The sequence below is a fragment of the Coregonus lavaretus genome, assembly GCF_964263955.1.
Source record: "Coregonus lavaretus genome assembly, chromosome: 5".
In the NCBI taxonomy this organism is placed as follows: domain Eukaryota; kingdom Metazoa; phylum Chordata; class Actinopteri; order Salmoniformes; family Salmonidae; genus Coregonus; species Coregonus lavaretus.
In genome coordinates this window covers 5,437,534-5,450,424 of record NC_139992.1, presented here as the reverse complement: position 1 = coordinate 5,450,424, position 12,891 = coordinate 5,437,534, and positions in this window count along the sequence as shown.

The window sequence follows — 12,891 nt, the reverse complement described above, 5'->3', positions numbered from 1 at the left end:
GCAGAGGTAGGGGAGCCAGCAGGCCAAAGGTGGATGAACGCAATGCCCTCGTTTGGGTGTAGGGACTGATCAGAGCCTGAAGGTACAGAGGTGCCGTTCCCCTCACAGCTCCGTAGGCAAGCACCATGGTCTTGTAGCAGAGGCGAGCTTCAACTGGAAGCCAGTGGAGTGTGCGGAGGAGCTGGGTGACGTGAGAGAACTTGGGAAGGTTGAAAACCAGACGGGCTGCGGCATTCTGGATGAGTTGTAGGGGTTTAATGGCACAGGCAGGGAGCCCAGCCAACAGCGAGTTGCAGTAATCCAGACGGGAGATGACAAGTGCCTGTATTTGGACCTGTGCCGCTTCCTGTGTAAGGCAGGGTCGTACTCTCCGAATGTTGTAGAGCATGAACCTACAGGATCGGGTCACCGCCTTGATGTTAGCGGAGAACGACAGGGTGTTGTCCAGGGTCACGCCAAGGCTCTTCACACTCTGGGAGGAGGACACAACGGAGTTTTCAACCGTGATGTCGAGATATGGAACGGGCATTCCTTCCCCGGGAGGAAGAGCAGCTCCGTCTTGCCAAGGTTCAGCTTGAGGTGGTGATCCGTCATCCATACTGATATGTCTGCCAGACATTTAGTGATGCGATTCGCCACCTGGTTATCAGAAGGGGGAAAGGAGAAGATTAATTGTGTGTCGTCTGCGTAGCAATGATAGGAGAGGCCATGTGAGGATATGACAGAGCCAAGTGACTTGGTGTATAGCGAGAATAGGAGAGGGCCTAGAACTGAGCCCTGGGGGACACCAGTGGTGAGAGCACGTGGTGCGGAGACAGCTTCTCGCCACGCCACTTGGTAGGAGCGACCGGTCAGGTAGGACGCAATCCAATAGTGAGCCGTGCCGGAGATGCCCAGCTCGGAGAGGGTGGAGAGGAGGATCTGATGGTTCACAGTATCAAAGGCAGCAGACAGGTCTAGAAGGACAAGAGCAGAGGAGAGAGAGTTAGCTTTAGCAGTGCGGAGAGCCTCCGTGACACAGAGAAGAGCAGTCTCAGTTGAATGACCAGTCTTGAAACCTGACTGGTTTGGATCAAGAAGGTCATTCTGAGAGAGATAGCAAGAGAGTTGGCTAAAGACGGCATGCTCAATAGTTTTGGAGAGAAAAGAAAGAAGGGATACTGGTCTGTAGTTGTTGACATCAGAGGGATCGAGTGTTGGTTTTTTGAGAAGGGGTGCAACTCTCGCTCTCTTGAAGACGGAAGGGACATAGCCAGCGGTCAAGGATGAGTTGATCAGTGAGGTGAGGTAAGGGAGAAGGTCACCGGAGATGGTCTGGAGAAGAGAGGAGGGGATAGGGTCAAGCGGGCAGGTTGTTGGGCGGCCGGCCGTCACAAGTCGCAAGATTTTATCTGGAGAGAGAGGGGAGAAAGAAGTCAAAGCATAGGGTAGGGCAGTGTGAGCAGGACCAGCAGTGTTATTTGACTTAACAAACGAGGATCGGATGTCATCAACCTTCTTTTCAAAATGGTTGACGATGTCATCCACAGAGAGGGAGGAGGGGGGGGAGGGGGAGGAGGATTCAGCAGGGAGGAGAAGGTGGCAAAGAGCTTCCTAGTGTTAGAGGCAGATGCTTGGAATTTAGAGTGGTAGAAAGTGGCCTTAGCAGCAGAAACAGATGAAGAAAATGTAGAGAGGAGGGAGTGAAAAGATGCCAGGTCCGCAGGGAGTCTAGTTTTCCTCCATTTCCGCTCAGCTGCCCGGAGCCCTGTTCTGTGAGCTCGCAATGAGTCATCAAGCCACGGAGCTGGAGGGGAGGACCGAGCCGGCCGGGAGGATAGGGGACATAGAGAGTCAAAGGATGCAGAAAGGGAGGAGAGGAGGGTTGAGGAGGCAGAATCAGGAGATTGGAGGGAGAAGGATTGAGCAGAGGGAAGAGATGATAGGATGGAAGAGGAGAGGGTAGCGGGAGAGAGAGAGCGAAGGTTGCGACGGCGCATTACCATCTGAGTAGGGGCAGAGTGAGTAGTGTTGGAGGAGAGCGAGAGAGAAAAGGATACAAAGTAGTGGTCGGAGACATGGAGGGGAGTTGCAGTGAGATTAGTAGAAGAACAGCATCTAGTAAAGATGAGGTCAAGCGTATTGCCTGCCTTGTGAGTAGGGGGAGAGGGTGAGGTCAAAAGAGGAGAGGAGTGGAAAGAAGGAGGCAGAGAGAAATGAGTCAAAGGTAGACGTAGGGAGGTTGAAGTCCCCCAAACTGAGGGGTGAGCCATCCTCAGGAAAGGAACTTATCAAGGCGTCAAGCTCATTGATGAACTCTCCAAGGGAACATGGAGGGCAATAGATGACAAGGATATTAAGTTTAAATTGGCTAGTGACTGTGACACATGGAATTCAAATGAGGAGATAGACAGATGGGTCAGGGGAAAAATAGAGAATGTCCACTTGGGAGAGATGAGGATTCCTGTGCCACCACCCCGCTGACCAGATGCTCTCGGGGTATGCGAGAACACATGGTCAGACAAGGAGAGAGCAGTAGGAGTAGCAGTGTTTTCAGTGGTAATCCATGTTTCCGTCAGCGCCAAGAAGTCGAGGGACTGGAGGGTAGCATAGGCTGAGATGAACTCTGCCTTGTTGGCAGCAGAACGGCAGTTCCAGAGGCTGCCTGAGACCTGGAACTCCACGTGGGTGGTGCGTGCAGGGACCACCAGGTTAGAGAGGCAGCAGCCACGTGGTGTGAGGTGTTTGTATAGCCTGTGCGGAGAGGAGAGAACAGGGATAGACAGAGGCATAGTTGACAGGCAGCAGAAAATGGCTACAATAATGCAAAGGAGATCGGAATGAAATGAACTAAACATCTGGGAAACGGGCAGTCCTTCCCCTTGAGGAAGAGCAGAGAATGCACAACTCGGAGAGGGTGGAGAGGAGGATCTGATGGTTCACAGTATCAAAGGCAGCAGATAGGTCTAGAAGGACGAGAGCAGAGGAGAGAGAGTTAGCTTTAGCAGTGCGGAGAGCCTCCGTGACACAGAGAAGAGCAGTCTCAGTTGAATGACCAGTCTTGAAACCTGACTGGTTTGGATCAAGAAGGTCATTCTGAGAGAGATAGGAAGAGAGTTGGCTAAAGACGGCACGCTCAAGAGTTTTGGAGAGAAAAGAAAGAAGGGATACTGGTCTGTAGTTGTTGAAATCAGAGGGATCGAGTGTAGGTTTTTTGAGAAGGGGTGCAACTCTCGCTCTCTTGAAGACGTAAGGGACATAGCCAGCGGTCAAGGATGAGTTGATGAGGCGAGGTGAGGTAAGGGAGAAGGTCTCCGGAAATGGTCTGGAGAAGAGAGGAGGGGATAGGGTCAAGCAGGCAGGTTGTTGGGCGGCCGGCCGTCACAAGTCGCAAGATTTCATCTGGAGAGAGAGGGGAGAAAGAAGTCAAAGCATAGGGTAGGGCAGTGTGAGCAGGACCAGCGGTGTCATTTGAGCAGTAGTAGTTATATAGGATTAGCCTAGACTAGACTACAGTATATGAAGTGGGTAAAACAGTATGTAAACGTTATTAAAGTGACCAGTGTTCAATGACCATGTATATAGGACAGCAGTCTCTAAGGTGCAGGGGTAGAGTTCCGGGTGGTTGTGGGCTAGTAACAGTGATTACGTTTACGGCAGGGTACTGGGCAGAGGCCGGCTAGTGGTGACTATTTAACAGTCTGATGACCTGGAGATAGAAGCTGTTTTTCAGTCTCTCTGTCCCAGCTTTGACGCACCTGTACTGTGTCCGCCTTCTAGATGGTAGCGGGGTAAACAGTCCGTACCTCAGGTGGCTGAGGTCCTTGATGATAATAATTTAGTTCAGTTACCTTCGCTTTCTTGGGTACAGGAACAATGGTGGACAACAGACTGGGATAGGGAGAGTTTGAATATATCCGTAATCACTCCTGGGCAAAAACCAAAACGTGCACTCAGGACCGAGTTTGGGAAACCCTGATCTAGAGCATATTATAAATCATATATTAACAAGATGTTTGAATGTTAATGTTAAGTGGATGGCGTATAAAATATATCTTCATGAGAAGTCCATGAACAGTACCTAGTAATGCCTTATACTGTTAGAAAGTTCAGATGTGTTGCTTTTTTAAAAATGGTATCTATGATTTGTATGCACTTTTTGAACTAGTATTACATTTACATTTTAGTCATTTAGCAGACGCTCTTATCCAGAGCGACTTACAGTTTAGTGAATACACATTTTTTTTTTATACTGGCCCCCCGTGGGAATCGACCCCACAACCCTGGCATTGCAAACGCCATGCTCTATCAACTGAGCTACATCCCTGCCGGCCATTCCCTCCCCTACCCTGGGCCAATTGTGCGCCGCCCATTGATTCTCCCGGTCGCGGCCGGCTGCGACAGAGCCTGGATTCGACCCAGGATCTCTAGTGGCACAGTTAGCACTGCGATGCAGTGCCTTAGACCACTGCGCCACTCAGGAGCAGTATAGTAAATACTAGCATGCCACTGCTATAGGAAATAGTATGACAAATAGTACATTGTAGATTTCATTTTAAAATGTCATATGCTATGAACAACCTATTCCTGAAAAAAATGGGGGAATAGGGTTTGAACGTTTTTTAAAATAATCTACATATACTCACAATCAACTATAGAACTGACATGCTACAAGACTTCAGCTGCCTTAATACTGTATTCATCTTTTATATGAGTGGTCAGTGAAAATCCGACTCATTTCCTGGGGCACTGCTCTCATTCATTGCTGTCTCTATCCCCCTGTGATTACTCTACTGATTCATCACGATCTCAGCTTTCATTTAATTATAATATAAAGTTTGTCACTCAGTGATTAACAAAAAGTGGTTTTGTATCACATCTTCATATTGTATCCGATGTATTTATTTTTATTAAATTCGATGTAAATCGATGTGTTTTTGTCATAGAACGATGGGACTACTTCCTCTCGCTGCAGTAGACTCTTAGCTTTGCAGCCCAATTCAGCTTGTGTGCCTTTAATATACCGTTCCACCACAAATTGACGGACAGTCTGATCAGCGAATGAGCGTTAAGACGGGACTCCAGAGCCTCCAATGGCTGTGGATATCATTGGAGGGCAATTGATTTGAAGCTGGGAAGCGGGGCTGTCAGTCAGAACTGTCGTGAAGCGATTTGGCTTTACATAACTTGATATGCCTTGATAAAACTGTTACATTAAAACAAAACAAAAGTCCCCTATATGGGGGAATTAACATTTAAGAGGTTTTAATATGAGATCATTTCAGTATCACGTATTAATGTGATCATTATTTTGTATTTAGGTGATAAAATAAAATGATTTTTTTGTGTGTGTGTATGGCAGCGCTGCACCACCATACTTTGAAGACCCAACAGTTGAAATGTTTCCTACCTGCCAAATGTTTCAGATACAAATTGTGTCTAGTACACATAAAATATGAACTTCAATTGACAGCACAATTAGGGACAGTTACTGGGGGGAGTGTAACTGCTGGGGGGAGTGTACGTTTTCTTTGTCACTTGGGGGAGGGTAGTGTGGATTGATTTGCAGCAGAGGTAACTCTGGGTCTTCCATTCCTGTGGCGGTCCTCATGAGAGCCAGTTTCATCATTGCGCTTGATGGTTTTTGCGACTGCACTTGAAGAAACGTTCAATGTTCTTGAAATGTTCCATATTGACTGACCTTCATGTCTTAAAGTAATGATGGACTGTCGTTTCTCTTTGCTTATTTGAGCTGTTCTTGCCATAATATGGACTTGGTCTTTTACCAAATAGGGCTATCTTCTGTATACCCACCTACCTTGTCACAACACAACTGATTGGCTCAAACGTATTAAGAAATACAGAAATTCCACAAATTAACTTTAAAGAAGGCACCACTTTTAATTTAAATGCATTCCAGGTGTCTACCTCATTAAGCTGGTTGAGAGAATGCCAAGAGTGTATAAATATGTCATCAAGGCAAAGGGCGGCTATTTGAAGAATCTCAAATATAAAATATATTTTGGTTTAACACTTTTTTGGTTACTACATTATTCCATATGTGTTATTTCATAATTTTGATGTCTTCACTATTATTCTACAATGTAAAAAATTCTATACAATTAAGAAAAACCCTTGAACGAGTAGGTGTGTCCAAACCTTTGACTTTTGGTGTGTGTATATAGATAGATAGATAGATAGATAGATAGATAGATAGAAAAATATTTTCACCAAAAAATACATAGGGGATCGGAAATGATGCAGACAATTACATTGATGGAAGCTGCAATCTATCTGCAATATTAAAGCTGATCTACCAATTTTTATTATTTTTTAAACAATTACGAGACAGCCTACAGGGAGGAGGTAGGCACTCTGACGGCCTGGTGCCTGGTAAACAACCTCTCCCTCAATGTTAGCAAAACAAAGGAGCTGATTGTGGACTTCAGGAGGAACCAGACCTGCTTAAAAGTCTTACTCACATCGGCGTGATCACATAGTCATCCGGAACAGCTGGTGCTCTCATGCATGCTTCCTCATCAACGAGGCCGCCGTGGAGACGGTCAATAACTTCAAATTCCTCTGCATACACATCTCAGAGAAGCTGAAATTGTCTAACCACACAGACACTGTGGTGAAGAAGGCACGACAGCGACTCTTCAACCTCAGGATGCTGAAGAAATGTGGCCTGTTCATGAGGGCCCTCACAGTGTTCTACAGGAGCACACCCTGGAGCCACCACTAGTCAGCTAACTACTCCCCCCTGGAGCCACCACTAGTCAGCTACCTGCTCCCCCTCCCCCCTGGAGCCACCACTAGTCAGCGACTGCTCCCCCCTCCACCCTGGAGCCACCACTAGTCAGCGACTGCTCCCCCCTCCCCCCTGGAGCCACCACTAGTCAGCGACTGCTCCCCCCTCCACCCTGGAGCCACCACTAGTCAGCGACTGCTCCCCCCTCCACCCTGGAGCAACCACTAGTCAGCTACCTCCTCCCCCCCTCCCCCCTGGAGCCACCACTAGTCAGCTACCTCCCCCCTGGAGCCACCACTAGTCAGCTAACTACTCCCCCCTTCCCCCTGGAGCCACCACTAGTCAGCGACTGCACCCCCCTCCACCCTGGAGCAACCACTAGTCAGCGACTGCTCCCCTCTCCACCCTGGAGCAACCACTAGTCAGCTACCTCCCCCCTGGAGCCACCACTAGTCAGCGACTGCTCCCCCCTCCACCTGGAGCCACCACTAGTCAGCTACCTGCTCCCCCCTCCACCTGGAGCCACCACTAGTCAGCCACCTGCTCCCCCCTCCACCTGGAGCCACCACTAGTCAGCTACCTCCTCCCCCCCCCCCACCCTGGAGCCACCACTAGTCAGCTACCTACTCCCCCTCCCCCCTGGAGCCACCACTAGTCAGCTACCTGCTCCCCCTTCCCCCTGGAACCACCACTAGTCAGCTACCTGATCCCCACTCCCCCCTGGAGCCACCACTAGTCAGCTACCTGCTCCCCCCTCCCCCCTCCTCCTTGGAGCCACCACTAGTAAATTACCTACTCCCCCTCCCCCCTGTAGACACCACTAGTCAGCTACCTGCTCCCCACTCCCCACTGCTACTCCCCCAATAGGGGAGGGGGGTGTAACTTTTGTTTTGCTTGGGGGAGGGTTGTGTGGATATTTCGTGGGCACAGGGGAGGGTGGTAAGTTTTTTCCCTGGTTTACATTCGCCGTTTTGCAGGTTTTCCTATACAATTTATTCCATCCAAGACAACTTTCCCCGTCTGCTTGCATGCGTCTCCCCTATCAAGGGGTTTTGGTAGGCTACTCTCCTTATACACTAGCCTATGCCACGGTACCCACATGGGTTGCCGTTGTCTGCTCTGGGCTCATTTTCATAACACTCACACCTTTGATGTTTGCCTCTACAAAGGCCAAGTAACAACATGTTTCATTGCCCATGATGAGGCTTTTTTATCAGAATTATTGACTTCACAATAAGCCAGATTTGAGTAACCGTGACAACTTTGTGGTGCTGAAATGTGAAGCCGCAGCCACGGCACAATCAAACGGGAGGTGGACAAGACATCAAATCAAATCAAATTGTATTTGCCACATGCCCCGAATACAACAGGTGTAGACATTACAGTGAAATGCTTACTTACAAGCCCTTAACCAACAATGCAAAGTAAAAAAAAAAGTGTTAAGCAAAAAAAAGAAAAGCAGATGAATAAAGAGCAGCAGTAAAATAAAATAATAGTAGGGAGGCTAAAAACAGGGGGGTACCGGTGCAGAGTCAATGTGCGGGGGCACCGGCTACTCGAGATAATTGAGGTAATATGTACATGTAGGTAGAGTTAAAGTGACTATGCATAAATAATACATAGAGTAGCAGCAGAGTAAAAAAGGAGGACGGGGTGGGGGTGGGAGGGCATTGCAAATTGTCCGGGTAGCCATGATTAGCTGTTCAGGAGTCTTATGGCTTGGGGGTTGAAGCTGTTGAGATGCCTTTTGGACCTAGTTTTGGCGCTCCGGTACCGTTTGCCGTGCGGTAGCAGAGAGAACAGTCTATGACTAGGGTGGCTGGAGTCTTTGACAATTTTTAGGGCCTTCCTCTGACACCGCCTGGTATAGAGGTCCTGGATGGCAGGAAGCTTGGCCCCAGTGATGTACTGGGCCGTACGCACTACCCTCTGTAGTGCGTTGTGGTCGGAGGCCGAGCAATTGCCATACCAGGCGGTGATGCAACCAGTCAGGATGCTCTCGATGGTGCAGCTGTAGAACCTTTAGAGGATCTGAGGACCCATGCCAAATGTTTTCAGTCTCCTGAGGGGGAATAGGCTTTGTTGTGTCCTCTTCACGACTGTCTTGGTGTGTTTGGACCATGTTAGTTCGTTGGTGATGTGGACACCAAGGAACTTGTAGCTCTCAACCTGTTCCACTACAGCCCTGTCGATGAGAATGGGGGCGTGCTCAGTCCTCTTTTTTTTCCTGTGGTCCACAATCATCTCCTTTGTCTTGATCACGTTGAGGGAGAGGTTGTTATCCTGGCACCACACGGCCAGGTCTCTGACCTCCTGCCTATAGGCTGTCTCATCGTTGTCGGGGATCAGGCCTACCACTGTTGTGTCGTCAGCAAACTTAATAATGGTGTTGGAGTCGTGCCTGGCCATGCAGTCGTGGGTGAACAGGGAGTACAGGAGGGGACTGAGCACGCACCCCTGAGGGGCCCCCGTGTTGAGGATCAGCGTGGCAGATGTGTTGTTACCTACCCTTACCACCTGGGGGCGGCCCGTCAGAAGTCCAGGATCCAGTTGCAGAGGGAGGTGTTTAGTCCCAGGATCCTTAGCTTAGTGATGAGCTTTGAGGGCACTATGGTGTTGAACGCTGAGCTGTAGTCAATGAATACCATTCTCATGTAGGTGTTCCTCTTGTCCAGGTGGGAAAGGGCAGTGTGGAGTGCAATAGAGATTGCATTAACTGTGGATCTGTTGGGGCGGTATGCAAATTGGAGTGGGTCTAGGGTTTCTGGGATAATTGACCAGCCTTTCAAAGCACGTCATGGCTCAGACGTGAGTGCTACGGGTCGGTAGTCATTTAGGCAGGTTATCTTAGTGTCCTTGGGGACAGGGACTATGGTGGTCTGCTTGAAACATGTTGGTATTACATACTCAGTCAGGGACATGTTGAAAATGTCAGTGAAGACACTTGCCAGTTGGTCAGCACATGCTCGGAGTGCACGTTCTGGTAATCCGTCTGGCCCTGCGGCCTTGTGAATGTTGACCTGCTTAAAAGTCTTACTCACATCGGCGTGATCACATAGTCATCCGGAACAGCTGGTGCTCTCATGCATGCTTCAGTGTTGCTTGCCTCGAAGCGAGCATAGAAGTGATTTAGCTCGTCTGGTAGGCTTGTGTCACTGGGCAGCTCGCGGCTGTGCTTCCCTTTGTAGTCTGTCATTGTTTTCAAGCCCTGCCACATCCGACGAGCGTCAGAGCCGGTGTAGTACGATTCAATCTTAGTCCTGTATTGACTCTTTGCCTGTTTGATGGTTCATCGGAGGGCATAGCGGGATTTCTTCTAAGCGGGATTTCTTCTAAGCGTCCGGGTTAGAGTCCCTCTCTTTGAATGCGGCAGCTCTAGCTTTTAGCTAAGTGCGGATGTTGCCTGTAATCCATGGCTTCTGGTTGGGGTAAGTACGTACGGTCCCTGTGGGGACGACGTCTTCGATGCACTTATTGATGAAGCCAGTGACTGATGTGGCGTACTCCTCAATGCTATCTGAAGAATCCCGGAACATATTCCAGTCTGTGCTAGCACAACAGTCCTGTAGCTTAGCATCTGCGTCATCTGAACACTTTTTATTAACCAAGTCACTGGTGCTTCCTGCTTTAGTTTTTGCTTATAAGCAGGAATCAGGAGGATAGCGTTATGGTCAGATTTGCCAAATGGAGGGCGAGCGAGAGCTTTGTATGCGTCTCTGTGTGTGGAGTAAAGGTGGTCTAGAGTTTTTTTTTCCTCTGTTGCACATTTAACATGCTGGTAGAAATGAGGTAGACATATTTAAGTTTCCCTTCATTAAAGTCCCCGGCCACTAGGAGCGCTGCCTCTGGATGAGTGTTTTCCTATTTACTTATGGCCTTATACAGCTCATTGAGTGCAGTCTTAGTGCCAGCATTGGTTTGTGGTGGTATATAGACAGCTATGAAAAATATAGAAGAAAAATCTCTTGGTAAATAGTGTGGTCTACAGCTTATCATGAGATACTCTACCTCAGGCGAGCAACACCTTGAGACTTCCTTAGTATTAGATTTTTTGCACCAGCTGTTGTTTACAAACACAGACCACCACCTCTTGTCTTACTGGAGGCAGCCGTTCTATCCTGCCGATGTGCTGAAACTAGGCTAACTCGAGTAATTCATTTCAACAGTCTTCATTTTAATTTAAATTAACTAACAACTGGAGGTCTTTATTTCGGAGCCTATTTCTTCCTATTTAAGAAAGAGGTATGCCTACCTGTTTGACAGATGAAATTATACACTATCAATAGATTTGTCGGTCAATTCCTCCAATAGTGTCACCACTCCTTAAATACCTCTGTGTCCATGAAGGGCTTGGTGTGTTAAGTTAAAACCAGGGTTCTAATGAGGGGGTAGGTATATGTGAGGGTATGCCATAGCCTACATTTTGATAAAGAAAATGTCAAAAAGCATTCCTCTTGTTAGCTTAAGGTTTTGAAGAAACTAAAACAGATTCTGATTTTATAAAGTGATCTATAACGACGCTTTCCTCCGTGATGCTTTACGCTAGAAATGAGCTGCAAAATGCGCAAGAAAGCCGTGACTCCGATGCTCATGAGGGTATCTCTATCTGTTTCATCTCCATGCCATTCAGGGGCTGAGCAAATTACTTTCATTGGCAAGTAATCTAATAGGTCTACAATGTGTAACTCTGTCGCTATCAATTGAGCTATTCACTTTCTGTAAAAGAGATGATTTTTAAACCCAGGCAGCTTTTAGGGACGCACTTGTGACCTCCTCTTGTTGGGTTAAGCCACAGAAGAGTAGCCATCAGTTAAGTTTAAATTGTTCTGCGTCGGGCCTCTGTCTATGGTGGAAAGGTAATGTGTCTCTGTCCGTTCTTCCCCCAAACTTCTATTTTCTAAATACGCCTTTCTTTTGGGTCTTTTTGTGAGCGCCATTTTCTCTTGCAAACAAGCTGAATTGTTTTGAGCTAATAAAATGTAGGATAAGCTCCCTGTTTTTACCCAATCAACACACAATAGACATAGGCTACAAAACCCATTTACTAGAGACAGTAATTGTCATTGAATTGATTATGTATTATCCAGATGTGTTAAAAATGGTGTTCAAAACTGTTTAGATCTATGAATTGCACTGCTATCATATTATGTTCTGGCATGCCGACTACTAGCTCAGAAAAACTGTGGTATAAAAAAATATATTGTCCTAATTTCTTCAGAATTAGATTAAAATCTGTTTAGAAAATGCCTTTTTTCCAGGACCCACAAATAAGATGATAGATGGATGCAATGCGGTATTATAAAGGTGATTTTATTTTTTCACCCCCTGATCATAGTAAGGAGGTGGGCCTACTTTCTCACTGTTACTGGTCATAATCATGATTGAGTTAATTGAATGAAGGTGGAGGGTATTGTAACTTTTCTTCAAGTAAAAGGGGAGGGTCATATGAAAATATGTTTTAAGCTGGGGAGAGGTGTGCATCTCGAGTTGTACCCACCCTCCCTCAGTAATTTTTGGAAGGTGGTTTAAAACTATCATTTTGATTTCATGGATGGTCAGTCCTTGCATAGCCCATTTTATGAATTTGAGAATGGTTATATTTCCCCAGCCCCATTCTTAAGCTATTTACCTAAAAAGGTGGCAGTGTACCCGCTTTGTTGTTGTTTAAACTGCAGATTGCCCCTTTAAGATCAGTGGATGACAGAGGAATATCTGGATTTTAAATATTCTCAAAATTACAATTTCAGATCAAGTCATTATTGAGCTACATAGGCATACACAATCCATTTTTGAACATGTATGGTATTTAAGAGATTCCATTTGGTTGTTGAAAACAATTGCATCTGGAGTTCATTCACTCCCATTGTTTTTGGGCCAAAAAATTTTTTGGGCCTATATTGACTGTGACATTCCAAATACTGTCATTTGAAATCTAGGTCCTAGTTCTAGAGTCCAAAGTAAAATTAAATATAATAAATATTAAAAGTTAAATATATTAGGAGGTGTGAAAAGGGGATTTATATTAAATTTAAATTTAAGAGAGTGGCTGGTTGGTGGAGTGGATTTTAGGAATGTTTCATTTGCCATGTTTTTTTTTTTCATCACTCATAAATAAAACCCATTTATTTACATTTTAGTCATTTAGCAGACGCTCTTATTCA